Genomic DNA, 26348 nt, shown 5'->3' on the forward strand with positions numbered 1-26348 from the left:
TCTGTGTGTGTGTGTGTCTGTCTGTCTCTGTGTGTGTGTGTGTCTGTTGTCTGTGTGTGTGGTATGTGTGGTGTGTGTGTGTGTGTGTGTATATCTGTCTCTGTGTGTGTGTGTCTGTCTATCTGTGTGTGTGTGTCTGTTGATTGTGTGTGTGGTGTGTGTGTGGTGTGGTGGTGTGTGTGGTGTGTGTGTGTGTGTGTGTGTGTGTGTGTGTCATCTTCATGACTCTCATCATCGAAAAGCTGCTACTTCTTCAAAGTTCCAACCACGGACCTTCACAGTATCTCCATGGGTCCTAATTCTGCACTCCAATGTCCCTTGCTACAGCTGGACTATAACAAACTGAGAAGAGAGAGTCAACCCCACACTCTAGTCTCAGCCTTGTTCTAAAGCATGAACTCAACACTGACCGCAAGAACCATATGTGGCATGTGTTGAGCATTTAATTCATGTCAGGGGCTTCCTACCCATCAACTCATTCAGGCTTCACAGTAATGTTCTGAGGGGGCTGCACTTAGGGTCTCTACTTTACAAAGAAGGATGGTAGGGCAAAGAAACCTTCAGGGTCTCGCAGATGGTCCCATGGTTAGTGCAGAAGTAGTACCAAGAGTATCAGGAAACTTGCCCCAGGCATGTGTGCTCCTAACCAGTGAGAGCTCCAATCCCACTCTGGTATATTGGTTTCCTTACACTCAAAATATGTATGTAATGATTGTAGTGGTGAGGATTAAATTTATAACTTCAGGAGCCAACCTTGTATGCTACTCACACTCTAGACTCAAAGGACTTTCCCAAGCCCAACTGTCTCCACAGCTCATGACCAATCTGTGCTATCTCACAAAGACTTTTCACTCACTGAGTCTATCAACAGTGACATGTATTTTCTTTGAAGTCCCTTCCAGTTTAGCATCGTGAATGCTAGGTCAGTTAAGAGAATAGATCTTCATTCAAACAGTTTAGTTGAAGGCAGGATAAATGAACATTACAGGCATTTAGGTGCAGAAGATATATATATTGGGAAGGAAATTTGTATTTTGTAAATTTACTGAGATAAGACTAATTGGTATCTCTCTCTATCCATCCATTAGATGGAAGGATACCAGAATAGACGGAACTATACTTTCAAGCTATATTTTAACCTTTGGGCTAAATTCCTTTATCTCCTTAAGTACCTATTTTATTTGAAAGTCAAAGTAAAAAATCCCTATGACTAATGGAGGGAAAGAGGGAGCAACTGCTCAACAAATTGCACCAGAGCTTGCCTCTTTCCCTTGCCAAGGCATAAAGTGCCCTCCTACACGAGAGTCAATGACTTCAACTTATGGGGTGCAAACACATTAATAAAATGCATAAATACTCTCCATTGGCAATAAATTGTAAGAATAATTGACCTCATCACATCAAACTTTACAAGTGGCTCTGGTGGACAGCCCTTTTGACTCTAAAATTAAAGGCAAGCAGGCAGAGCAATGCAGCTGGAGTTCACGTGGCCTTGAACTAGAACTCCTCTTTCTTTTTGCTTGGTATTCCTAACAGTTGTTTTAACATATGCAAAGGAGTTTTACATAGAAGAAACATTACCATTAGCATGTGATATTGCTGCCATAAGAGTCAAAAACCAATCAAACTTCAGAGATTAGAAATAAGAATGGGAGTAGTAGGTTACTAGTGAGAGATATATCTAGGAAGTGGATACACCCTACAAACCTATCCAGAAGATATATACTCAGAACAAGAAACTGCCTGCATGCTAGGAGTGATGATAAACATATTCAGTAATGGGTCTGTATGATACAATGAAGAGTCCTCTGTTTAATCTGTTGAAGACCAGGAAATGAGGCATATGAGAAAAAACATCACACACACCCCTTTCCCTGTCTCTGTCATGACCTCAGGTCCATAGAAGCTAAAGCAAAACAGGCAACACTAATATTCCACAAACTACAAAATTAGGGAGAAAGGACAGTTATAGGTCATCTCTGCCAATTTTTCTGGGACACAAGAAGCATTTCTCAAAAGCTAGATCTTGAAGCCCATTGGTCAATATACTGGATTGAGTCAAGCATCGTACCTGTTTTTGCAATGTCTGTGAACCAAGAATGATTTTATATTTTTAAATGGGTGAACATAAGGGCAGCAGGAGATTCTTTTCTAGTATTCAAATGTCTGTGACCACAAATGAAGTCTTCCTAGACCACAGCCATGGGCCTCGGTTTCTGCATTAGCCACAGCTGCTTATGTGCCACAAAGGCAGGGCTGGGGAATTTCAGCAATGGCCTCATGCTGACAAAGGTCAAAATATTTACTCGCTGGCCCTTCACAAAATAATTCTGCCAAGCCCTTGTCTAAGCCAATTAGGTTTTCTTTCAGTTTGTGAAAATGACTTCGCATGGTGTATATCCTCATCTAACTCCTTCAGGCCCAGTGAGTAGACTTTGTATCAATGATGGTAATCTCTCTCTGTCTCTGTCTCTGTCTCTCTCTGTCTTTCTGTCAGCATGTCTCTGTCTGTGTCTGTGTGTGTGTGTGTCTATGTCTCTCTCTGTTTCTCTGTCTCTCTTTGTTTCTCTGTGTGTCTCTGTCTCTCTGATTCTCTGTCTCTCTGTCTCTATCTGCTTCATAAATATTGATACTTGTGATTGTAGTCTTCACACCCTTTAGATGTCTTCTCTCTCACTACACTGGTAACCTTCCAAAACCTGAAACTAACAGTGCTCTGATCCTCACCCAAGAAGCACGAAATGACAAACTGGAAGAATCAGCACATATGGGGAGACAGGACTGGAATTTCACATTAACTCTGGAAAGTTTCTACCAATTGTACTTCATACTACCTAACAACTGCCTCTATGAATAGCAGTATAGGTTTTTCCTACTCCAGTTTGTATGTTTCTTTCCATTTTTTTCCAAACTGGGTCAATTATATGGTACATACTAATTTTCAAGGTGGACTAGATGTGACACTGTTTTAAATATCAACAGCACCATTTTTCTTGCATCCACCCTAACAGTTACTTGTAAATAGCCTCACTTTTGAAAGAAGAGACCAAGCTCATGAGACACAGTAGTCAGCAAGTGCTTGAATTGTGTCAGAGTAAAAACCCCAAGAAACATCGCAGTGGAAATGAAAAGGGCATCAGAACCAACGTACACCTTAGAGTGTCATCAGCTGGCTTTGGACGAGCTCTGAGCCTGTCTGGACCTTGGGTTCTCTACTTCTACTCAAAGCTGAGTTTGTCTGAAACAAGAACTGTTCCCTTCTTTATTCCCCAATTCTGGGAAAGTGCTCACTCAATTGTGATGCTGTTTGGCATTACAAAAATGTTAAAATCTTAAGCAGCAGTTTAAATCAGAATTAAGATTTTTATTTTGCTATATGCTAAAAAGAAATATGGATAATTCTATTTATCTTTAAGAAATTGGGCTTGAATTTAAAAGATGTAGGCCTGGAAACCATTGCTTATTTATTGCACATAATTTATATAATTTTATTTTTAAAAGATATCATAAAAACATTATATATTTTAAATAAATTTTTGAGGCAGAGCATCACTATATATCCTAAGGCTGACCTTGAAGTAACTGTGTAACCCAGTGAACCTCAAATCCATGACCCTCCCGCCTCAGCCTCCAGAGCACTGGGTTGGGAGGCATATGCTCTCACACCTGGCTTCTATGTCATATTTAATTTTTAACGTTTAGCTTAAAGCTAGAGGAGGAATGATAATTTCTCCCAATTCACCTCTTGATGAGTGAGGCTAGGCATACTATTGAGTATTTGACATGAAGTGACTTTACAGCCATTCTTCAGGGTCACTGAGTAGGACAAAATGACTGTGAATACTCTCCCAGTCTTAGCCTTTTTACATTTGCCTCCTCCTGAGTCTGCCCAGTTTCTCTATTCCCAGCTTAGGAGCAAAGCCGCTAAGAGCTAGGCAGGTGGTAAGCTTCAACTTTTAAAGTTCATCTGTGTTTATGTCCTCCCGACACACACACCCACAAAAAATTAATGAGATTACAATAAAAATATTTTATTTCCTCAAAACCTCAAAAAATCATTTAAAAACAGATCTTGCATGAGATTTATCCCTTCAGGCTGAAATAAAGCATTAGAGTTTTTGTTAAGGGAAACATTTCCTAGAAATGAAAGAAAACAGAGCTGTAATGGAGATGTGAATACAGCCTTCACAGTCTCGCCATCTGAAAGAACATCAAAACTGTGCAGTGCGAAACTGCTCTAATTTTATGTACGTACACACATTATTTCACAATAACAGCATTTCTTTAGTTTTATGGATTGTTCTCACTTACTTAATTGGTGATACAATTCCATCTTCTTAAAAAACTGAAAATGAAGAATTCAAATACATACACAAAAGAAAAGCTCAATTCTTAGTGTCGTTGATGTTTTTCCTATGGATTCTCACCCCATTGGTGCGAATGTATAACCCTCATATACCAAAGAATTCCTCAAGATCAAGAAAGTCCAAATAGTCTCGTAGAACTCCAAAACTTTTCCAGGTAATCCCAGATTCACAATTATCATTATGATATCTATACTCCCCTCTTGAGTCTTGATTCCTTAATGACCCATATCCCTGCAGATCCTAGTTTCTAATGGCCAAAGCCAACTTCAAGTGAAAAGATGCCTACTTCGTGCATCTTCCTAACAGAGGAGAGTGAGCTAATGAAGATGCTGATGACACTGGTTGTGCTAGTAGATAGTGATGGTAATGGTGTTTGTGGTGATAATGGTGGTATTGGTGATGGTAGAGGAGGTGATAATGGTAGAGGTGGGAGTGATGGTGATAGTATAGGTGGTGATGGTGGTGGTAGTATTGGTGGTAATGGTAGTGATGCTGGTGGTGTGTTAATAGATGTGGTAATTGTGGAGGTGGTGGTGGTGGTGGTGACTCCAGTTATCATTTTATAAACTGGAAACAGAAATTGACATGAATAGGAGAAAGTTAAAATAATTACAACTACTGAACAAAAGACAAATTTTGAACTGCTTTCTCCTACTGACAAGCCTTAATCAGTCTTCTCTTTACAGACATTTATTTGGACAGACTACTTAACTTGATTCACAGTGTAGAATATACTTCCATGGAATGGAAGGGAAGAGGGCATAGAGAAAGCTATGATGCCTGTGACCTCTGGAGAGTCAGCCAGTATAGTAGGGAGCCTAGGTTCCAACTGGATGCAATGAAGTCAGCTAAGGCACATCTTTCCTGCAATGAAGATTGTATTATCACACCAAACCCTGAGAAAGGAAGAGCTAAGACACTGGAAAATCCTGGGAAAAAAAAGAATTAAGTTTTCCCTCCTACGGGAGAAAGAAAGGGGTTGCTTTCTAGGCCAGAGAAAGTGAAATGAAAATTTTCTCCCACTGCTTACATGGACAGAGACCTAATGTCTCCACCCTCTCGCTTCCACGACTGTGAGTGGGAGTGATTGTATGTGTATTTCTACAACTCTGTTCTAAGAGGGCAATGGATATGATCACACACAAATGTTGCCTAAGATACCATCCACTAATTGCCTATTTTAGGACCTTTTCTTTATCGCTTACTTAAGCCTTTTCCCTGCAGTTTTATTAGGATATTGTCAGCAAATAAAAGTGTATACATTTCACTTCCCAGATAAGATTGACACATGGTGGCAATTTAATCAGAACGATATTTTAGTGTCTCCTTTATGTGTCTTTTCTCCTTGGAAGTGATCCCCACCCTGATATGTTGCTTATATTTCCTTTCCTCCCTAACCTCAACCAACCTAAAGTGAGAATCTGCTATTCTTTCTGGCCAGGTAACTGTCCAAAGTTTGGGATAGAATGTTCTCCCTGCATAACTCTAGAACTGAAAATATTTGCTTGGTACAGAGAGATGCTAATAAGTATGTTGTCACCTTTAGCTGCATTTGTCTGTCTTTATGTTTTCCACATAGAGAATTTGGACTCTCCAAGCCATAAATATGAACATAGTACAGTGAACTGGAAGCTCCCACTTCCCCTAAGAGGCAGAGAATCCTTTCCCTGAAAGGATAAAGGAAGGAAGACACACACAGAGAGAGAGAGAGAGAGAGAGAGAGAGAGAGAGAGAGAGAGAGCATCTCACAGATTCCTGCTTCCTGATCTGAAGTTACCCAGGTGATTCCCATAGAGAGATAAACCATTTCCCTAGATGGGGAAACGTGCTCATCTCCCCGGGAACCTTCAAGTTTCTATGAGTCCATCTCCACCTCATCCATCAGAGATCAGGGCTTGTCATCAAATAATATATCATGTTCTGAAAACACTGTGTCACAAGTGGTGCATTTCTGAAAAGCAAGGAAAGGGCCACATGAGATTCACATGACAGAACAGGTGACCTATCAGTCCACACTGCTTCCTTGTGTAGAAACTAGATGACAATGGTCTCCATGAGAGATATCTTGATAAAGACAAAAGATTCAGGCCGAGCTTCCCACTTTTTGTTAGCAATTGTACTGGCTATTTTTGTGTCAACTTGACACAGCTGGAGTTATCACAGAGAAAGGAGCTTCAGTTGAGGAAATGCCTCCATGAGATCCAACTGTAAGGCATTTTCTCAATTAGTGATCAAGGGGGAAAGGCCCCTTGTGGGTGGGACCATCCCTGGGCTGGTAGTCTTGGTTCTATAAGAGTAGGCTGAGCAAGCCAGGGGAGGCAAGCCAGTAAAGAACATCCCTCCATGGCCTCTGCATCAGCTCCTGCTTTCTGACCTGCTTGAGTTCCAGTCCTGACTTCCTTTGGTGATGAACAGCAGGATGGAAGTNTAAGCCNAATAAACCCTTTCCTCCCCAACTTGCTTCTTGGTCATGATGTTTGTGCAGGAATAGAAACCCTGACTAAGACAAATTGGTACCAGGAGTGGGGTATTCCTGTAACAACCTGACCATGTTTTGGGGAGGACTGTGGAAGGACTTTGGAACTTTGGGCTTGAAGATCCATTCGTTGTTAAGAGCTCTGTCAGATGTTGTGTAGGAGCTTGGAAGATAATGCTGAGAACAGTGCAGAAGATGGAGGCCTGGTTTGTGAAATTTCAGAGGGAAAATTAAAGACTCTCTTCAGGGGCATTGCTGTTTTTATTGTGAAGATTTTGTAGTTCTGGTTAGCTGGGGCTGAAGAATCAGCTGTAATTAACAAGATACCAGAACTACTAAAGCAAAAACTTTGCATTACTGGGACTATTGATGCTGGTTAGCTGGAGCTAAGAAATTAGCGGTGATTAAGAAGAGACCAGCATCATTGAGTGACATCTTCTGGGAAGTGTTTTCTGAAAGCACGAAGAGACTGTGTTCCAGAGATAGGCAAGGTTGTACTCCTTCTGCAGTGGGACTTGGTAATNTGTAAGGGTCACCCAGGTGGTACTGGTTTTGAAGGCATGAAGGGGTCACACAGCAGCTCGGGCTCGGCACTGTGAGAGGCCATAGAAGGCCATTGGTGAAGGTGCAGCCCCAGTTGTAATTGAAGGCCCAGGACTGAAGGGGTCACGCAGTGTTTTGGAGATGCCAGTACCATGAGATGACCACCAAGAGCAGCAGCAGCAGTGGAGTACAGGCATCTGGAGCCCAGAGGATGACGTGTGTGCTACAAAGGGCATGGCTGGAGAAGTGACCCAAGCCCTTGGAGGAGCCCAGAAGATCGTGAGTTGGATCCCAGACGTTGGACGGTTGGAGATTGATTTTTGCTTTGATTGTGACTGTGCCCTGATATTTTCCCTCTTGAAGGAAGAAACTGTTTTAGTGGAGCCCACAGTTAAGAGACTTTTAATTGTAAAAAGACCTTGGATTTTAAAAGAGATGGATATTTTAAAGAGATTGAAATTTTAAGAATATGTAAAGACTGTGGGACTTTTAAAGTTATTTAGATCTTGGGGATGAATAAGAATGTAAGGGTTGAGGCTTACTAGTGATGTGTTTGTGTGTCAAGTTGACAAGGGGTCAATTGTACTGGCTATTTTTGTGTCAACTTGACACAGCTGGAGTTATCACAGAGAAAGGAGCTTCAGGTGAGGAAATGCCTCCATGAGATCCAACTGTAAGGCATTTTCTCAATTAGTGATCAAGGGGGAAAGGCCCCTTGTGGGTGGGACCATCCCTGGGCTGGTAATCTTGGGTTCTATAAGAGTAGGCTGAGCAAGCCAAGGGAGGCAAGCCAGTAAAGAACATCCCTCCATGGCCTCTGCATCAGCTCCTGCTTTCTGACCTGCTTGAGTTCCAGTCCTGACTTCCTTTGGTGATGAACAGCAGGATGGAAGTATAAGCCGAATAAACCCTTTCCTCCCCAACTTGCTTCTTGGTCATGATGTTTGTGCAGGAATAGAAACCCTGACTAAGACAGCAATCTCTCTGAACCATAGCCATGAAATTGCCAAATGGTTTACAGTGAGGGGGTCTTTAATATTCAGGTCGTCTAAGGATAACTGGAAGACATAATATAGCTTGTGACATGGCTCAAGATATTCCTCCTTTAATCGTTGTGGACACCATGAGAGTCAAGGTATGATCTATGTCATCTCCAGGTGATGGCAATAGGCCACAAAAATATTCCACCTATTTTGTCTTCTCTACCCTACTCCATGGTTCTCTCTGACATTTTCATCCAAGTTTCCAGCAGCCACAGACATGATTTTAACATTGCAGACACATTTCACAGACAGAGTACTTGCATGCAGACCACTGCAATCAACTGCCTTCCTTGTCCCTTGTTCCCAAAGGTGCTGCTAGTGTTACCACGGTCACTGATGGGCCAGATCATGTATGATCCACATGCTGTGTTCAACCTTTAGTCCTGCCAGATGCCCGTTCTTTTATGCCCATTTTACAGATGAGAAAATTCAGGCTTGGGATATATGCATTAACTTGCCCAAGATTAGAGAGTTCTTCTCTAGAAGAGTCATCTTCTAAACCAGACCCAGGGTTAAAACAAGCATTCAACTAACCCAGAAATGAATCAATCAACAGGCCTGTTTGTGTGTGTGTAAGTGTGTGTGTGTGTGTGTGTGTGTGTGTGTGTGCATGTATGTTACTAGTCTTACAAAATAGTTCCTCAGTTGCACTTTTTGCTCCTTTAAAACAAACCCCACATGAAAGACAATAAAACTCAATGGTTACTTGTTTCAATGCTGTTAACTGGGAAGGAGCCTTCTATTGAGTGATCTAACTTGAGGATATGGAGAAAGAGAGAGGACACATTTAGACTGATCTTTCCTAATAGTTCAATAGTAAACCTAGGGATCCACCAGCCAGGTCCAGATCTAGTCATGAGTCCTGGGGGAAAACATCCTGCAGTCTTGCCTTTATGCCTTTTTTGCAAATCATAATGGCCTATCTCACTTGGCTACTCTCTCAGATAATATCTGCTGCCTTTCAAATGTGGCAGAGTAGAATCAGGTACATAATCAACACACAAATGTGACTTCTCCCTTCATCTTTCCAATGCAGTAGCTTCATGACTTTATTAAATGAATATTTAATGCTTACAATACTGTAACTATTTAAATTTTGTTCATTACTGGGTTACACAGTACATTATCATTACATAATATTTCTTAAATGCATTTCCACTAGATAATATTAATAGTCTTGTTTCTTTGAGGAAGCAATATGCTAAATTCCTTTCAAGTCCCCTCAGTTTGTGTAAACTTCTCAGACAACTGATCAGTTACACACACACACACAGGAGAGCGCGTGCTTGCACGCACACATCATGGATGGGAGGTACTATTTAGGAGCCCTTAAACCTCCCACTCTATTCTGTCCTAGCTTCGCTCCAGGTATCCTGAAAAGCAAAGTTCTGCTGAATCCTGTTTCTCTTCTAATATGAAGTCCTTCTCTTCTTTCAGAGGCTTGGGCCTCTGGCTTTCCTGGATCCCATACTTCCCTCTTTGTTATTTTTATGGTACATGCATCCTTTGGTAGCTTTTAGAGAAGGATTTGCATTCTAAAAACACCTTATCCTACTCCATAACCTTCTTAACTTTCAACCTGTATTATCATTTAAAGACGTCTTCTACTTTTATTCCTAGGCCAGTAGGAGAGAGCAATGGGATACTGACCTCTAGCTTTAAGTAGTGACGCTGTGTGTTCCAGTGTGATTCTCAGTCCTTGGTATAGAAATGTATCTTACTTTCTTCTTAGAGTATTTTACTATCTTCTTAGAAATTTTAGTGTGTTCTACTCATTCCATATGTGGCGGTTTGTATGAGAATGGGTCCCATAGGCTTAGATATTTTAAGACTTGGTCTCCAGTTGGGGTAATTGTTTGGACAGAGTAGGAAGTGTGGCCTTTTTGGAGGAGTTGTGTTCCTGGGAGCTGACTTGGAGCTTTCAGAAGCCATTCTCAGTTATTCTCAGTGTTCTCTCCCTCCCTCCCTCCCTCCCTCCCTCCCTCCCTCCCTCCCTCCCTCCCTCCCTCCCTCCCTCCCTCCCTCTCTCTCTCCCTCCCTTCCTCCTTATTGCTGGAGCACCAGGCTTACTGCCATGCACCCCTCATTATAATTGTCATGGATTTTAACACTCTAGGCCCTCTATTAAGTGTTTTCTTTATAAGTTGCCTTAGCCATGGTTTTTTGTCACAGTAACAGAAAAGAAACTAAGATAGAATATATATAATAAAAAATTATCAACGAAGTGCCTACATAGTATATGCCTGTGAATGTGCATATGTGCATATTTCTTTCATTATTCATTCATAAAAGACAGGTATGCTGTATTTTTTGCCTCTCAAATAATATAGAGATTTTTTGACAGTTCCATCTGTCCCATGATGCCTTAGTTTCCTACCCTTACATATTTCTGTTGTGATCTCTTTTTCATATTAAAAAACTAACAGGAATATATATACATCTGCCCTCTTTGAGTACAGAACATCTACTTAGAGGGCAGACATAGAGGACTTCCATGAGGTGGGTCCTCATACAACATGGAGGAGACGTAACCTTTTCATCAGAGAGTTTTTTGAGGCTCTGGCTAGCTTCCCCAGAAGGGAATCCCTTGCTGGCTTCTCTGTCAAGTGTAAATCCAGCTGCTAGCACTGTGAACAGACAGGAGACTGGAGTCTACTGTGCCCCATTCAGACTGTCAATGGATTTCTTATGTTCTTTATGGATTCCTCCACTGTGCCAGATTTCCCTAGACCAGATCTCTGGCTCGGCTTTTAGAGAACACAGTCCTTTCTAGTTTGGTTAGGAGTAGGACACTCCTGTTTTCCCTCTCTATAATCATGCTCAACTAATTTCTACTCTGTTCCCTCACCAGCTAAGGCACCTGGCACCTCTGATCCCTAGGCATTTCCAGAAGCTGGCAAAGCAGCCTGCCAGGCTGTCTTATTTCCTTTTCCTCCCAGCTTGTGTTTCCTTCTTATTTTACTGCTGTGCCAGAACAGCCACCATTCATTGGTGTGCTTGCTCTCTTCTTATCTTCACAAACATTATTGACATTTCTTTACCAACATCTTCTGCTCTCCTGCTCTCTTTCTTAGTCCTTTGAAGTTTAAGACTTCTTCATGTTTTTCAGGTGTTTTCATAGGGTTTAAGATGCCATATTTAACCCAAACTACCATCTTGACACTTTTCACTTAATTTTACATCGAAGGCTGACTCCTCCACTCTAAGCACTAAAAATGTTACCTTCCAAAGCTTCCCTGTGGTATATCTACCCATTAACCTATGACTGGAATTAGAGGATGAGTCTGCATTCACTATATCAGCAACACTGTACAAAATTCCTTTCACATGAAGTGGTTACTTGGTCTTTCTCTCTCTGGTACTTTCCTTAAGATTTATTTCTAGGGTAATATTGCTAAATTTTTATTTCAGTTATTGACACTTATTACCTGATTGATTTCCAGAATGAGGCTTTTAAAGCACTCCTCTCCTCTGAAATGAGGTCATCACCACGTGGGCTTCATCCTTCCATCACCAGCATCATCAGAGGCGTTATCCATTCTTAAATCTTTGCCAGCTGTGTCTCATTATTGTTTTAATTTGCATTCTCTGCTGATAAGTGCCATTACACGTTTTCATGTATTTATTAGTAGCATATATCTTCTGTTAGTTGCTTCAGAGCCAGACCTATATTTTCCCTAGTAGATTGCTAAATGTGTGTGTGTGTGTGTGTGTGTGTGTGTGTGTGTGTGTGTGTGTGTGTGTGTGTGATTTATAGTGTGTGGAAGCAGTTGTGATCACCTATAATTTATAATTAATGAAATCTGTTGACCCATTTACCAACTTATTCTTATTATAGAACTTCCCACTTTAATTACCAATGTTCTTAAGGTATCTGCACATACAGAAGTGAAAGGGATGGTGGATACCTTTTTCTTCAGTTACTTTTCCAACCTCTTTCTGAATCAGGGTCTCTTACTGATCCGGAGTTCACCGTTTCTGCAATGCTGGATGTCTAGTGAGCTCCAGAGATCTGCCTGCCTCTGGGTACCATCCCTGGGTTTACAGATATGCACAGTTACTTTGGGTTTCTACATAAGTGCTTGGGATATGAAGTCAGATCTTTATGCTTCTGCAATGAGCACTTTATGCACAGAGCCATCTCCTTGGTTCCAAGATTCTCTGTGTAAATTCTCCATTTTTAAAAGATACTATTGTGTGTGTGTGTGTGTGTGTGTGTGTGTGTGTGTAGATTTATAAAGAACATCTTATGCTTCGTTATTTGTCATATCTTTTTGCTTATCCTATTTATTTCTCATGTTAAGAATTTTTCCATCACTCTTTTTCTTTATATGGAGACATCTTCCCATTCCAGGAAAAAAAAAATGAATGCTATTCTAAAGTTTCAACCTCTTTAGAAATATAAATATGTTTTGAGTTGTTTTTCCTCTGACATTTCATTGGTATGCTCATCTTCCATTGACAAGGTGACCATTGATCACATAATTTGTCAGTTCCTCAACTGTTGTGCAAGTGTGATCATATCCTAAACCCTTACTATTAATAAAGTCTGTGGACCCCATTTACCAAGTGGGCCTTATTATGGAATCTCCCACGTTAATTCCCAGTGTTCTTAAGGTAGCTTCTAGTGTCTCCTAGAGAAATGCTGGCTTTGCTGTTCCTCTTGACTCTTATTATTTTTGAGCTCTCTCCTTCCATTTATTATTCAAGATGAACTTTAGAATACTTGGGGAAGTTTCAAAAAAACAACAGGGGCACCATGATTTCGATGAGCATTTCATTAAGCATGCACATTCATTTGGGAAGTATTAAAGTGCTGACAGCGTGCCCTACTCCTCTCTGGGAAGCAGACACCTATTTCTCTGCATCCAAGGCTTCTTTCTTACCTCCTGCTAAAATTTTACTGTGTTCTTCATACAGCATCAGCATAATTACTTAATATGTTTATTCCTGGATGTTTTTATATGTCAATGCTATACTGAGTGACTTTTACTTTCATATTTTCTAACTAATTATCACTCTTAAGGCAGAAAGTTATTACTTGCCAAATGTTTATTTTATATTGCATCAATTCACTGGGTTCTCATTGTTCCTCTGGTTGTCTCAGCTGCTCTAAATAGCCTCTTTTCTTGTAAAAATGATTTCTTTTGACAACACAGTAATGTCCATCTCTTTTCTACAACATTTTTGAATCACATGGTAGTAAGCTGGCACCAGTAGAACTGTAGATAATATTGTGATGACCCTAGTTGAGGCAAATACCTCTACAGTAGGGAACACAATTGTTCATATGTACTGAGGAGTTCCTTTTTGTTAGTGACTTTACCGGGGGATTTAGGTGTGTAAATTTCTTCGATCTGTCCAGTCATTGGAAAAGAAATTTACTACCTGGAATTTCTTCTGGAAAATGAGGAACCTGAAACTTTGAAGTAGAAATATATGATAAATCACTCAACTACTAATGACTCAACTAGACTAGAGCAATGATAATACTTGCTAGTAGTGTATTTTTAGTATTTCAAGACGTCCTGTGAATTGGAGTGGGGATTTTGAGAGGATGACTATAACGAGAGGCTGAGATGATGTCTGGGTCAGTCAGTTTGGCATGCAAGCAAATGGATTTGAATTCGGATCCCTACTGTCTATATAAGATGCCAGCAGAGTATCATGCACCTCTAACTGAACAACAACGGGGATGGAGAGACAGGAGAATCCCTGAGTGTCACTGGTCAGCCAGGATAGCTGTATCAGCCATCTTCAGGTTCAGTGAGAGGCCTTATTTCAAAAAAATGGAGAGAGAGATTGTAGAAGATATCCAGTGTTCTCATCTGACTTCCACATGCACACAAGCGAACTACACACACACACACACACACACACACACACACACACACACACACACACCATGACTAAGAGGTTTTATCTGTGTTTAGTATTTGTTGTGCTTCTTTGTTTGATTGATTGTTTGGATGGAGAGAGGATGTGAATTAAAGGGGAGAAGTGAATGCTGGTCAGACGCCATGTAGACACAAGTACATTAATGATGCAAGCAATGTATGCTGTAAGGTGTGCTCCTTTAGCTCAAGATCAATGAGAAAAGAAAAGAACTTACTTCAAAGACCAAGACACAATACAACTATGATCACCGTGTTTCACTTTCCAAATTTCAGTTTCTAGATTTTCTGAGAAAAGCATTTGGGTCTCTTGAGCTCTGATATACGTCACTGAATGTCTATGCGAATGGTGGTGTTGTGGTGATTGGGGCTGTGTATGTCTCATCCTGGTAAGCAGCTGAGCTGGATGAGAGTGTTCCTCCTTTTCTAGTAAGGAGAAAAAGGGATCCAGCAATGCTAAAAATAAAGTCTCTTAGAGTGCTACACAAAAGTATGTATTTCTGCAGCATATGCCCAGATTACTCACTGTGTAATAGCCCTGCCGGACTCCCACCGCTGCAAGAAGCCCATGCCCCGAGCATCCTGATCAGCTCAGGAAGCTTGAACATCTTGCCTTCCCACCAATAATTTCATTGTTGGCATTGGTAGGAGAAACTTTCTCTCCCTTAAAAATGATTACATAAAAACGTAGCTCATTTTTCTACTCTCTTTGTTTCCCTCTGTGTCTCTGTGTCTCTATCTCTCCTGTGTAGGGTCATGTCTGATGTGTGTCACTATACAAATGTGTGAGTGCATGCACATGTGTCAGCCAAAAGCAAAGTCTAGTGTTGTTTCTCAGACACCGCACAGATTATTTTATTTTATTTTCATTTTATTTTAATTTTGAAACAGCATCCTGCTCTGTCCTAGAACTCACCATGAAGGCCAGGCTAGCTGGCCACCACACCCCAGGAATCTGTGTGTCCCGTCCCAGTGCTGGGATTACAAGCACCATCATACCTGGTGATTTTTTGTTTTGTTTTGCTTTGCTTTGCTTTGCTTCTTAATTTTATTTATTTAATGTATGTATTTATTAATTAATGATGCCTGCAGAGGGCATCAGATCCCCCAGTAGATGGTTGTGAGCCACCATGTGGTTGCTGAAAATTGAACTCATGACCTCTGGAAGAACAGCCACTGAGCCATCTCACCAGCCCAATTTGTTTTTTAATATGTATTCTAGAGAGTAAATTTGGATCTATGAGTTTGTAAGACAAGCACTTTACCCCTGAGTTGTCTCCCCTGCCCAAGTTTTTAGCAAAACATGTCAGTCTCTTTTAGGAAGGGGACAGTGGATTGGAAATAATTAGAGATGGGGAAGGAATAGTGGCACATGTCTATCACTTCAGCAATCTGGAGGCAGAGGCAGGAAATCTGAATTTGAGATCAATGAGGGCTACATAGAAAGTTTGAGGCTAGCCTAGGAGATACAGTGACACCTTGCTTCAAGTCAACAAGAAGTAGAGAACACATTTTAGAAACTAGGAAAGTGTACCCTTAACCAGTGAACAGATTTGAAGCTCTGTCTGAACCCAAAGCCTAGCCCTGTACTCCACATCCTTGTCTGGCTCGGGAAGGCTCTTTCCCTGAAAACCCTCTGGGTATTCATTTGATGATTGGTACTAATAGTGTAGCTGCCATTTCCTTGGTAGGGCTTTCTTGGGTTTGGAAAAGGATTATAAGTGGGAAAGGGCTTTTGAAAAACTGAAATACACTTGACATGTGTAAGAAAAGATCCAACAGTCCTCGGCACGCGCTCCCTAAAGAGCAGTCATATTTATTGCTCAGCCGAACTCCTCTGAAAAAGACAAACAGTCATCAACAGTAATGGAGTTCTGCCGAGAGCTGGCCGATTCCATTTCAATTCAAAGCCCTGGAGGCAGCAAACTTTCAATCCAGGCACTGCCCCTGATTGTGGAGTACATGAGTCTGTTTCCCCAATGTACGCAGCAGGCATTTTAAAAGATCATATTCTCCTATCAGGCAGCGATCCTCAGAACGCAGAGGCTGGAGGACAAATGACCTATTTTACATGGACTTGATGAGAGGCCTTGGAGAGCGATGCCACGGGGTCCCGGGGCCACTTGATAACTCAAGCTTTGGGTCAACACGTGGCTTCTGCTTCTTCAGTCCCCTTGGCCAGTCATTTCTTTAGAGTCATACAGTGGCTCTGTGTACTGGGGACTGAGCTTAAATTGAGCTTGAGACAGGGGCCAAGAAATGATTGAGTAGTGAATTAGATAGAAAATTGTGCCTTTTGTGCCCTAAGTAAGAGAATTGCAGCATTCAACCAGCTGCTGCAACTCGAGTATTTCTCACAGCTTTTGACATCTTTTCTAACAGGGAGGATTTGATGCAAAGTATATCGGCCTTCTTAGAAACTGCGAAATGCCTTTCCTCCTCTTTAAAAATCTGCCTTCCTTGTCTAGAATGGTCCTTAGCTAACATGATGGTTAATCATTATGAATTTGACTGGTTTTAGAATCTCCCTAGGAGACATATGTTGGGAAGGGGGGTTAGGGTGTTTCACAGAGAGGTGAAACTGGGAGATAGACCCACCCCAAAGGTGGGTGGCACCTGAGATGCTGGGCTATGGGATGGTGCCACCCACATAGCAGATGCATTCAGCAGTCTCTGCTTCCTGATTATGGATGGATGCAATGTGAACAGCTACATCATGCTCCTGCAACTATGCAGTCCTGAAAACTGTGAGCTAAAATATGTCCTTCTTTCCTTCCTTCCTTCCTTCCTTCCTTCCTTCCTTCCTTCCTTCCTTCCTTCAAGTTGCTTCTTCTCAAGTAGTTAGTCACAGTAATGAGAAAATTAACCAAATATGGCTATCTTAAGCACAGATGGTAACCTGTAGGTGTATGGGCTGTGATTTTAGAGGCAGGGATTATGGGAGTTACCACTCTGTCTGAGACCACTGAACATTCATTAGAGACAAAGGGGGTTCAGGAAACTGGATGGGGAAATGCTAAGAAAATTAAGGAAAGATAAATTTGTATTTCAGAGTCTTGGGGTTTGTATAAGACATTTCCCATCCCAAGAAGTACTTTGAGACAAAGTAGAAAACTAAATGCCTAGACTCATTTATTTGTGTGTATTCAGCTGTGTATGAGCACAGTTTGTTGGTCCTGGCTGATGGGGGTACTACTGATCAGACATGAACTTGATGCCAGCACATGTAATGACTAAGCTGGCACTGTGTATGGTGTTGTGCTTGGCTCTCAGGAAGGAAACAGGTAAATGATATTCTAGTATTGACATCTCCGATCCCACACAGTGAAAAGGAACCAGTACAGGCATATTTTCTTATCTGAAATGCTTGAGAGGCAAAATCTTAGGGAGTCTGTATTATTTTCAGATCTCGTAGTATTTTAATATCCATAATAGGATATCTTAGATATGGGACCTCTGTGTCCCAAAATGAAATTTGTTTGTTTTTTATAGCTCTTCATACTATATTTGCTGGAGATAATTTTGTAGAGAATTTTTAAATAATCCTAAACATTAGGGGGCTGCAGAGATGGCTTAGCAGTTAAGGGCACTTACAAGTCTTGCAGAGGATCCAGATTTGGTTCTCAGTAGTTTAGTAGGAAATTCATAATCACCAGTACCTCCAGCTCAAGGGGAATGTGATGTCTTCCTCACCTAGTCTCTATGAGCGCTCACACACACACACACACACACACACACACACACACAGAGAGAGAGAGAGAGAGAGAGAGAGAGAGAGAGAGAGAGCGAATACAAAAAAAAATTTAAAAGTTTCATGATGAGTTGTCTAATTTGTGATAACCATGTTAGTGCTTAAATGGACTTGGATTTCAAAACATGTCACATTGCAGATTTTCAGATCAGGGATGCTCAGCCTGTAGATAAGAACCCCTGAAGACTTTGGTAGCCTTTCTACGTGACCTTTGGCTTTCTGGGATAGCCATAAAGCATAGTGAGTACAAATTAGCTTAAGGGCAAAGCAACAGTCTGGCAAGGCCTTTTGCTGTCCAGCACACTGCACAGCTTACCCACAACACAAGTATCAGCACCTGCCTCAAATCACGCTCTGCAAACACGTGCTTCCAAGTTACTTCTCTGGGTCTCTGTCACCCCGTTTTCAACCCTGGACTGCTCTCCATCATCTTCACAAACCTAGATAGCCCAACTCTGGGATCTTCAGGGTAAAACTATCATTTTGGCTCAGAAATATGTGGACAGCGCATTTGGAGTCCAAAGGATATTAAATTGATATATAAAAAGAGGATACAAAGTTGAGGTGAGTAGGGTGGTAGAGACAGGTCTGAGAAGAGTTAGGGAGAGGAGCTAGGTGGATACAATCGAAATAAATTGTAGGAAATTCTCCAATAATTAATGAAAATATCTATTAGAGTAATGCACAATAAGCAAAGGCCACACATTGCTAAGAAACCCATCAAGCATGCCATCCTTCTGGCCTTTGCTATTACTCTTGATACCTTTAGTCACATTTCTTTCCAGTCTCTCAGCAGTCACTCCCATCACAGTCTTATGACGCTGGGTTTTAACTCTTTGCTCACTCTAAGCTTACCCTGACAAAAATAATGGATGTAACTCCAAACCAGTGTCCAGTACCTTAGTTAACTTTCCCTCTGCTCATCAAACATGGCAGTTGGCAAGATACCAACCACTCTCCCAAGTTCATTATGGGTATTTTATTTTACCTACACGCCATTATAACTATGCAAGACAGGTACTGCCATCCCCTCGTGCATGAGAGAACTGATTCAGAAGTCAAAGTAACACATTCACAGTGGTCTGCCTGAAAAATGATCTATGACATCCACCTTAACTGCTATGTTATTTTACCTTTTTCCCATCTGGGTTTCACCCCCCAGGGCTTCGCTGCAAGTTGTAATCTTTATAATAAGGAAACAGTAACTGTGTAATGATGACGGGCATAAATGATTAGATCATTGGGCTGGTAAGCCCTGGCTAGAGCCTCCTGGAAAGTTCTAGGCAGTCGAGTTAAGGTTAAGGAGCAGATCTGGAGATGGTTCAGCGAAGTCAGGTAGATGGAAATGAAGAATGATACCTAAGGATGCAGGTTGCTCAGCCTTGAGAAGCAAAAGCTGAAGGCTGTTTCATAATGATCTTCAAGGCCAGGAAGGCTGATGTCTGGGGACATTGACTGAACTGTTTTTCTCCACCTCCGGGGAGGATGAAGGAGCAGAACCAGGCCTCTGTAGCTATGGTACAGTTTAAAGCTGCCACAAGGAAGAATTTCCTTAGCCTAAGAATCGTTTGTTAGACCTAGGAATGAGTTATGGAGACAGGCAATATTACGTTATCCATCTTTAGCCTTTTGGACTTGCCTCTGCTCAGAGTGGGGAGCAGGTGGGGGCAAAACCAAACAGTCCCAAGGTCTTTCCCAGTCTTATGAATCTATAATATTTGAATCGAAGAAATACATCAAGTACTTCCCCTTTCCCTGATCCTGTGGATGAATAAATAGATAAATGATTACAGCTCACACTTAAAGGCAACAACAAAAAAAAATTATTTTTAAAATGTAAGCAACAGAGGTTTCTCATAGTACCTTGGCCTAGCCTGAAATTTGATAATTGATTATAAATATGAACTCCTACAGCTTAATTTAATTTTATCCAACTCTTTCTAAATGTCACCCAGCACTTAACATATAGTCAAGACATGTCAGGTCATATCCTTACGTGCTGATTTGAGCCAACTATCACCATCTCCTCATTCATGAAGCAGATTTCTCTAAACATAAGCTAAACTCAAAATGTGAGCCAGGGAATGTTAATGCCTGATGCCAGGGAAAATCCTCCCAGCAGCAGAAAGTCATGACAAACCTATGTATTTATTTCCCTATCTCCATGAAGACTGAAACACAAAATAGTGATAAAAAGGGAAGCTGAGACTACAGAGGACTATTTTATCCTTGTTAACTTTCAACAGCATGATTATGTAGGATTTTTGGTTAATAGAAGTTAAGTCTCACAGTTATAGAATGCTTACCTTGAACAAGGGTCCTTCATTCATACATTACTAACAAACGGACATTTTTCTCCTCCATTTTGTTTGTTTGTTTGTTTGTTTCAGTATCAGATTTTTGAGAATTTTGCACAATGTGTTTTGATCATTCGTCTTTTCTTAAGATTTACTCATGTTTATTTTATGAATATAAGTGTTTTGCCTCCATGTATGTATATCCACAGCTGCATGCCTGATCCCTGGAGAGGCCAGAAGAGGGTATCAGAGCCACTAGAATAGTGGTTCTTAACCTATGGGCCATGGCCCCTTTGGGAGGTCACATATAAGATGCCCTGCATATCAGATATTTACATTCTGATTCATCATAGTAGCAAAATCACAGTTCTGTAGTAGCAACAAAATAATTTTATGGTTGGGAGTCAGCACAACATGAGGAAGTGTGTTAAAGGGCTGCAGCGTTAGGAAGGTTTGGACGCACTGTACTGGAACTAGAGTTACAGGTGGTTGTGAATGGCCATGTGGGTGCTGCGGACTAGACTTGTAAGAACAGAAAATGTTATTAACCTCTGAACCCTCTCTCCTTTCTTCTTTTAGACAGGAGGAAGCTGTTCTGAGAAGTGAGAAATTTGCTTGAAGCCACATAGCCAGGACCCCCTGACCTCCAAGCAGGGCTGACAGTTTCTAGGGTGACAGTTTTTGTCGTGCCCAATTTGGGGCACTGGGATTTTATAGTCTGGCCTAGCTTCCCAGGGGGCTCTTTCACCATGTGTGGCATCCACTAGGCACTGGGAAGACAGCTTCTAACACCTTTAAGAACTTGGATGATTTAATATTCTTGGGGTATCTGTATAAAGGAGACAGCTATTTCCATGCTGAGCATAGAGTAGCCATGAACAGCAAGAGTCCAGACTCTAGTTCAGTCTTGGACTTGCAAGGTTCTGCTTCTCCCAAAAAAGAAACTGCTTCACATGCCATCTACTGTGTGAAGTCGCCTCTGTCCCCAGCTCCCAATGGGTGGCTACAAGCTTCAATACATACTGCTTGGGCCTCATTCCCATGGACGCAGAAATCTCTAGGGCACACTAGCTTCAGAGTGTGATCAATCCATACAAGGATGGAGCCAAGTGACCTCAAATTTCTTCAGGATAGTTATCTTATCTACCTACCTCTTGTACAAAAAGGGACCATAGTATAGTTCCTAATATAGATGTAGCTCCTGACATAGGTAGAGCTCCTAATGAGTCTGTAAGTTACTGCAAGGCAGCTGCACAAAGCTGCCTTGATTAGGAGACATCATCATCAATGTTAACTCCTTTCCATTTTGGTACCATATGTCTTCACTGGGCTTGCTTATCTTCCTAGCATAACATACTGTGTATACTACAAACTCTTAATTATCTTAGTTACTATCCACCTCATCATACACCTCTCTCTCTCTCTCTCTCTCTCTCTCTCTCTCTCTCTCTCTCTCTCTCTCTCTCTCAAAATTTCTTATCAGATGATAACACCCATCTCATCCTTGGTACCATCTTATAGCCTTATTTTGGCATGGGTCTTTAGCAAATCTGTCTTCTTTCCATGGTGTAGCCTGTCCTCACCTAAAGTTCTAAAGCAGCTTAACTGGGTTTCCACCCTCCACTCCTCTCATACACCCCGTCATCCTTCACACCAAGTTTGGACGGTCTTTCTAAATGACACATTTCTGAAACAGAAATGCATCATCTCTGCCCCTCCCTGGGACACTCAAGATACTAATCCTAGCTGTTTAGGTCTTTTCTCCTGCCTGTCTACTTAACCTATATTGCTGGTTCTTGTTTCACTCTGAATGGCTGGCACCATAGGACAATTGGCTGCTTTTTCAACACGTATTTTAGCATTCATCTCCTTCTCTCTCTGGTGTTTTCTGTCTCTTGACCTTAAGGGACATTCTAGTTCTCCTGGGATGTCCCTTGCTTGCTTCTTCTTTATTGAGTAAATAGTATCATTTCCTCCCTGTACTCTTCAAGGCTGGCCTGGAGGCAGCTCTTCCACTCACCTATGGTACTGAGCCTACATGGGTTTCCCCCATAGTAATCATAGTTATAAGTTCCTGCTATGCTCTCCCTACCAGGACTAAGGCAACCTATCAAGTTTTTCACCTTTGTTCTTAGATATGGTCCCCACATAGTAGGTAACTACTCAAACATTACTAAATGGTCCTTCTTATAGTAATAATAGGTAAGTAGTAGCAGCCACACACTATGAACCTAATGAGTCACTAAACAACAGTGGTTAAAGTGTTCTAAACATTTTCCCTAAATTACTTCATTTAATCCACACAATCTTATATAGTAGCTGCTATAATTATCCCCACTTCACACATCAGAAAATTAAAGCAGAGAGAGGGACTTTAAATGTTACCAGTGTTACACAACGTTAGTAACTTGGGCCACCAAATTTTGATGAAACTCAGAATTTTGGCTTAGAGTTGTTGTTTCTTGTTAGTATATATAATTATACACAGCAAATTTCACTAGAACAATTTAATACATGTATATAATATATTTTTGATCACATGTACCCAGTGGTTCCCTTATTAATCCTCGTGTTCTAATGCCACATAAAGAAGGGTATTCTCATAAAGCTGTCTATGAAGGTCTGCATCACGCACTCTCTGGAAATGTGAAGGCTTAGGAAGGAGTTATATCAAAAGAGCCCAGGAGGGGAGAAAAATGAAAAAGGTCTGGTAGATGGCAGTCCCTGCTGCTCACTGAGAGTTCCACAACTTGGGTATTCACTTTCCATCCCTCTTCAAGTGTAAAATCAAGGCCTCGAAGCTAGATCATGTCTATACTTCCTTACAGATCAAATATTCAATTCCATTCAGTTCAGCAAACATCCGCCCAGGGTTTACTGTGAGACAGGCTCTGTGATGCACCTCTGCCCTTGAGGAATTCATCTTCTTGTGGAAGACAGGCACAGACAAGACAGACAATATTGATAGATTGGTTCAAAATGGCCCCACAGCAGCTATGTGGATTATTTTAGAGGGAGCCACCAAGATAGTGAGTGTGCCATGCACCTGGAATATCAGTTACTTGGGAAAATAAGTATACAATTCCAAGAACTTGAGATTTTAAGTCCAGTCTGGATGATATAGCAAAAACAGCTTGTCTCAAAAAAAAAAAGAATTAAAATACATTAACTAATAAAAAAAATATACCCCCAAACACAACATTCTCCATAAACTTTGATATCTTCTGACAAGTGTCCAGACAAATGGAGAATGATCACTGCATCATCCAAGCATCAGTACCTCAGCTGATGAGAGGAGAAATGATGTACCAGTTCAAGTTAGTCTGCCATTGGCCCCCAGGTTCTCTGGAGGAAGGAGCCACTACCCTCTCTATTCCTCTCAGAGTTGGCAGACCTCCCAAGAGCCAGGAACAGTGACTTTGACACAGCTGTTGTTGGTTTTCCGGTATGGGCTATATGCTTAACTGGATTTTCAGATTTACAGTTGACTTTAGAAATTGCATCTAGCTCATTTCCAACTCCACGGGTAAGCCAGTTCACTTAAGGCAAACGGCATCCAATTAAAACGCATTCCGAAGAAATAAGTACATGAGGCATTTTGCCCATATCTTATTTATGCTCAAAGCAAACTATTGGGGGGACTTCTCAAGGACCAAGCCCATTACATCATTGTGAGGACAAAGAATTCAAATTTTTAAGAAGTGCATGAAGCAGATAGAATTTAGAAGCACACTCTAACCGTCAGCTCGTTAAAAAGCATAGAGGGTTCAGGGGCGTGCCAAACAGGTCCACTTCTGATTTAAGCATCTCAGTGGATATGTGACCTTGGGTATGTCTCATCCATGTGGGACACAACATAACAAGACAGATGACATGAGAGTGAGGACAGCAGACCAAAGTCATGGATTGTTGGGAAGACAACAACAGAAGCAGGTAAAGTAGTTAGTAGGCGGGGCCTTGTAAGTGTCAGTTTCCCCACTGGCACAACAGGAACAGATTCTGTCAGAGCAGTGGGAAGAAATCGCAATTTAGCTCAGTGCCTGATCTAAAAGAAGGGTTAAAAACTAAACTATTTAAAACAATTTATTAATGTCTTAATGATTCAGAGATTGATTATTCCATTAGAAAACCCTCATGCTGTTTCCCTCTCTCCCTCTTGCTTCCTGCCTGCCCACACCACAGCTGCTTACCAGCTATTATTCCATACGATTAAAAAAGGAGAAGAAATTCCACTCTTATGACATAGCAAGCTAGTGGAAAGAACTCAAACACCAGAGTCCAGCATGCCTGAACGAGATCCTGGCTTTGAGAGGGACTATGTTAACTTCCCTGCACCTCAGTTTCCTCATTTAAAAATGTGAAATAGTATGCATACCTTTGAAAAACACACACACACATACATACACACACACACACACACACACACACACACACACACACACCTTGTAGCACAGTGGATACTAAATCTTAGGTAGAAAGTGCTTAGCCTTCAACATTTGGCTAAACTAAACCTTAACATCCACCATAATTTAAGGCTCTTAAAAAAATAATACCTTCACTCTTTAATCTTCTCCCTATACTTCCATTGTAAAAGTGTATGAGACTAAAGTCTCTTCAGTATAACAAAAGCCACCATCAAGAATGATATGAGTATTGGTATAAGTGGGGGGATTTCATGCATGTGGTAACCTTGTATAGCATTATAGACAATTTAAGATTGAAGATTCGACAGAGTCAAGGAATGCTGAAAGAGAACAGGAGCAGGTGAAAGGGTAGGCTGTACCCTGTGACAGTCTTTCTGGGACTGAGGGTCATGAGGATCAAAGCAGAGATGGGTTGTCCTTTCTCTAACCATTAGCACCACCAGCTCTTTGGAAGAGTTCTGGTTATTACAAGAAAAACGACAGAACCACACAGCTGTAAGAAATGGCATCTTTAGAGGCCAAGAGCATCAAGAACATTTGTGTTATCTTTGGGAAAATTACTAAGCTGCAGATTCATGGATGCTCACAGGAACAGGGGATACACATCAATACAAACGTTTGGACTCTGTGGTTTTCGTTTAAATCTTTTAGCCACAGAGCCCTCTGAGTCATCTCTCCACATCCTTCCTCCACTCTCCTTTGATGGAGAGGATATATAAAATGACAGCTTTCTAAAGGAAAACGTAAGCAAAAGACAAAAAAAAAAAATAATAATCTAAGTCCCTTTAGTCGTTAGCATGCTATAAAATATCTGGATATTTGCTTGAGCTCCTGATGTCTCCCCACATGTCACCCTCAGAGTAGCAAGCAGAGATTTGTTTTGTATGCCCCTGCTTTCTAAATAGTGTCCCAGTCAAAGCAGGACTCCAATTGCATAGCAGGCTAGACGAGGAATTCCTGAAATGCTTTATTTAACACTGTGTTGCATAGAAGGAAGCTCACCTGTCAGTACCAGTTGCACAGTTCCCTAAAATATCTATTACAGGCAAGAGAAGAGATCTTACTTTAAACGGGAGACTTATTAGGGTTTTTTATTTGTTTGGTTGTTTGGTTGGTTAGTTGGTCTTTTTTTTTTTTTTTTCTCAATGGATGGTGAAAACCAACTCATCCTGAATCATCATCTTCACACAAAATGTTGTTATGAAGAAAATGTATAAAAATCACAGTTTGTCTTTAGCCAACACCAGCCATAAGAGAGGTTTTTATGCATGAACATGTACTTTTCCATAAGGCAGTGGCATTTAGGGGGAATCCCTGGCATTGCTCCTTGATGTTGTTGTCTAATTAATTACCTGACAATGGAGTGGATGTGTAACAATATGCATTAAAGGTGTGTAACATGCAAAGAAAAGAGTGAGCAAAGCCATTCAGTAGGGTACAGGAAGAGACTTCTGTTGGCAGCTTTAAGACTGGGAGTGTATAATTTTGCTAATTTGAAATATGTATTGTAATATATAAACATCACCACTTTGCATATTTTAATGAAAACTGCC

General features: G+C 41.1%; 1 protein-coding gene across 1 annotated transcript in view; it reads right to left on the reverse strand.

Moving 5' to 3' along the window:
- Window positions 1-26348, reverse strand: part of Ppargc1a (PPARG coactivator 1 alpha) — a 662401-nt gene that overhangs the window by 275808 nt on the left and 360245 nt on the right. The window lies entirely within an intron of this gene.

This window comes from Mus caroli, chromosome 5, assembly GCF_900094665.2.
Source record: "Mus caroli chromosome 5, CAROLI_EIJ_v1.1, whole genome shotgun sequence".
In the NCBI taxonomy this organism is placed as follows: domain Eukaryota; kingdom Metazoa; phylum Chordata; class Mammalia; order Rodentia; family Muridae; genus Mus; species Mus caroli.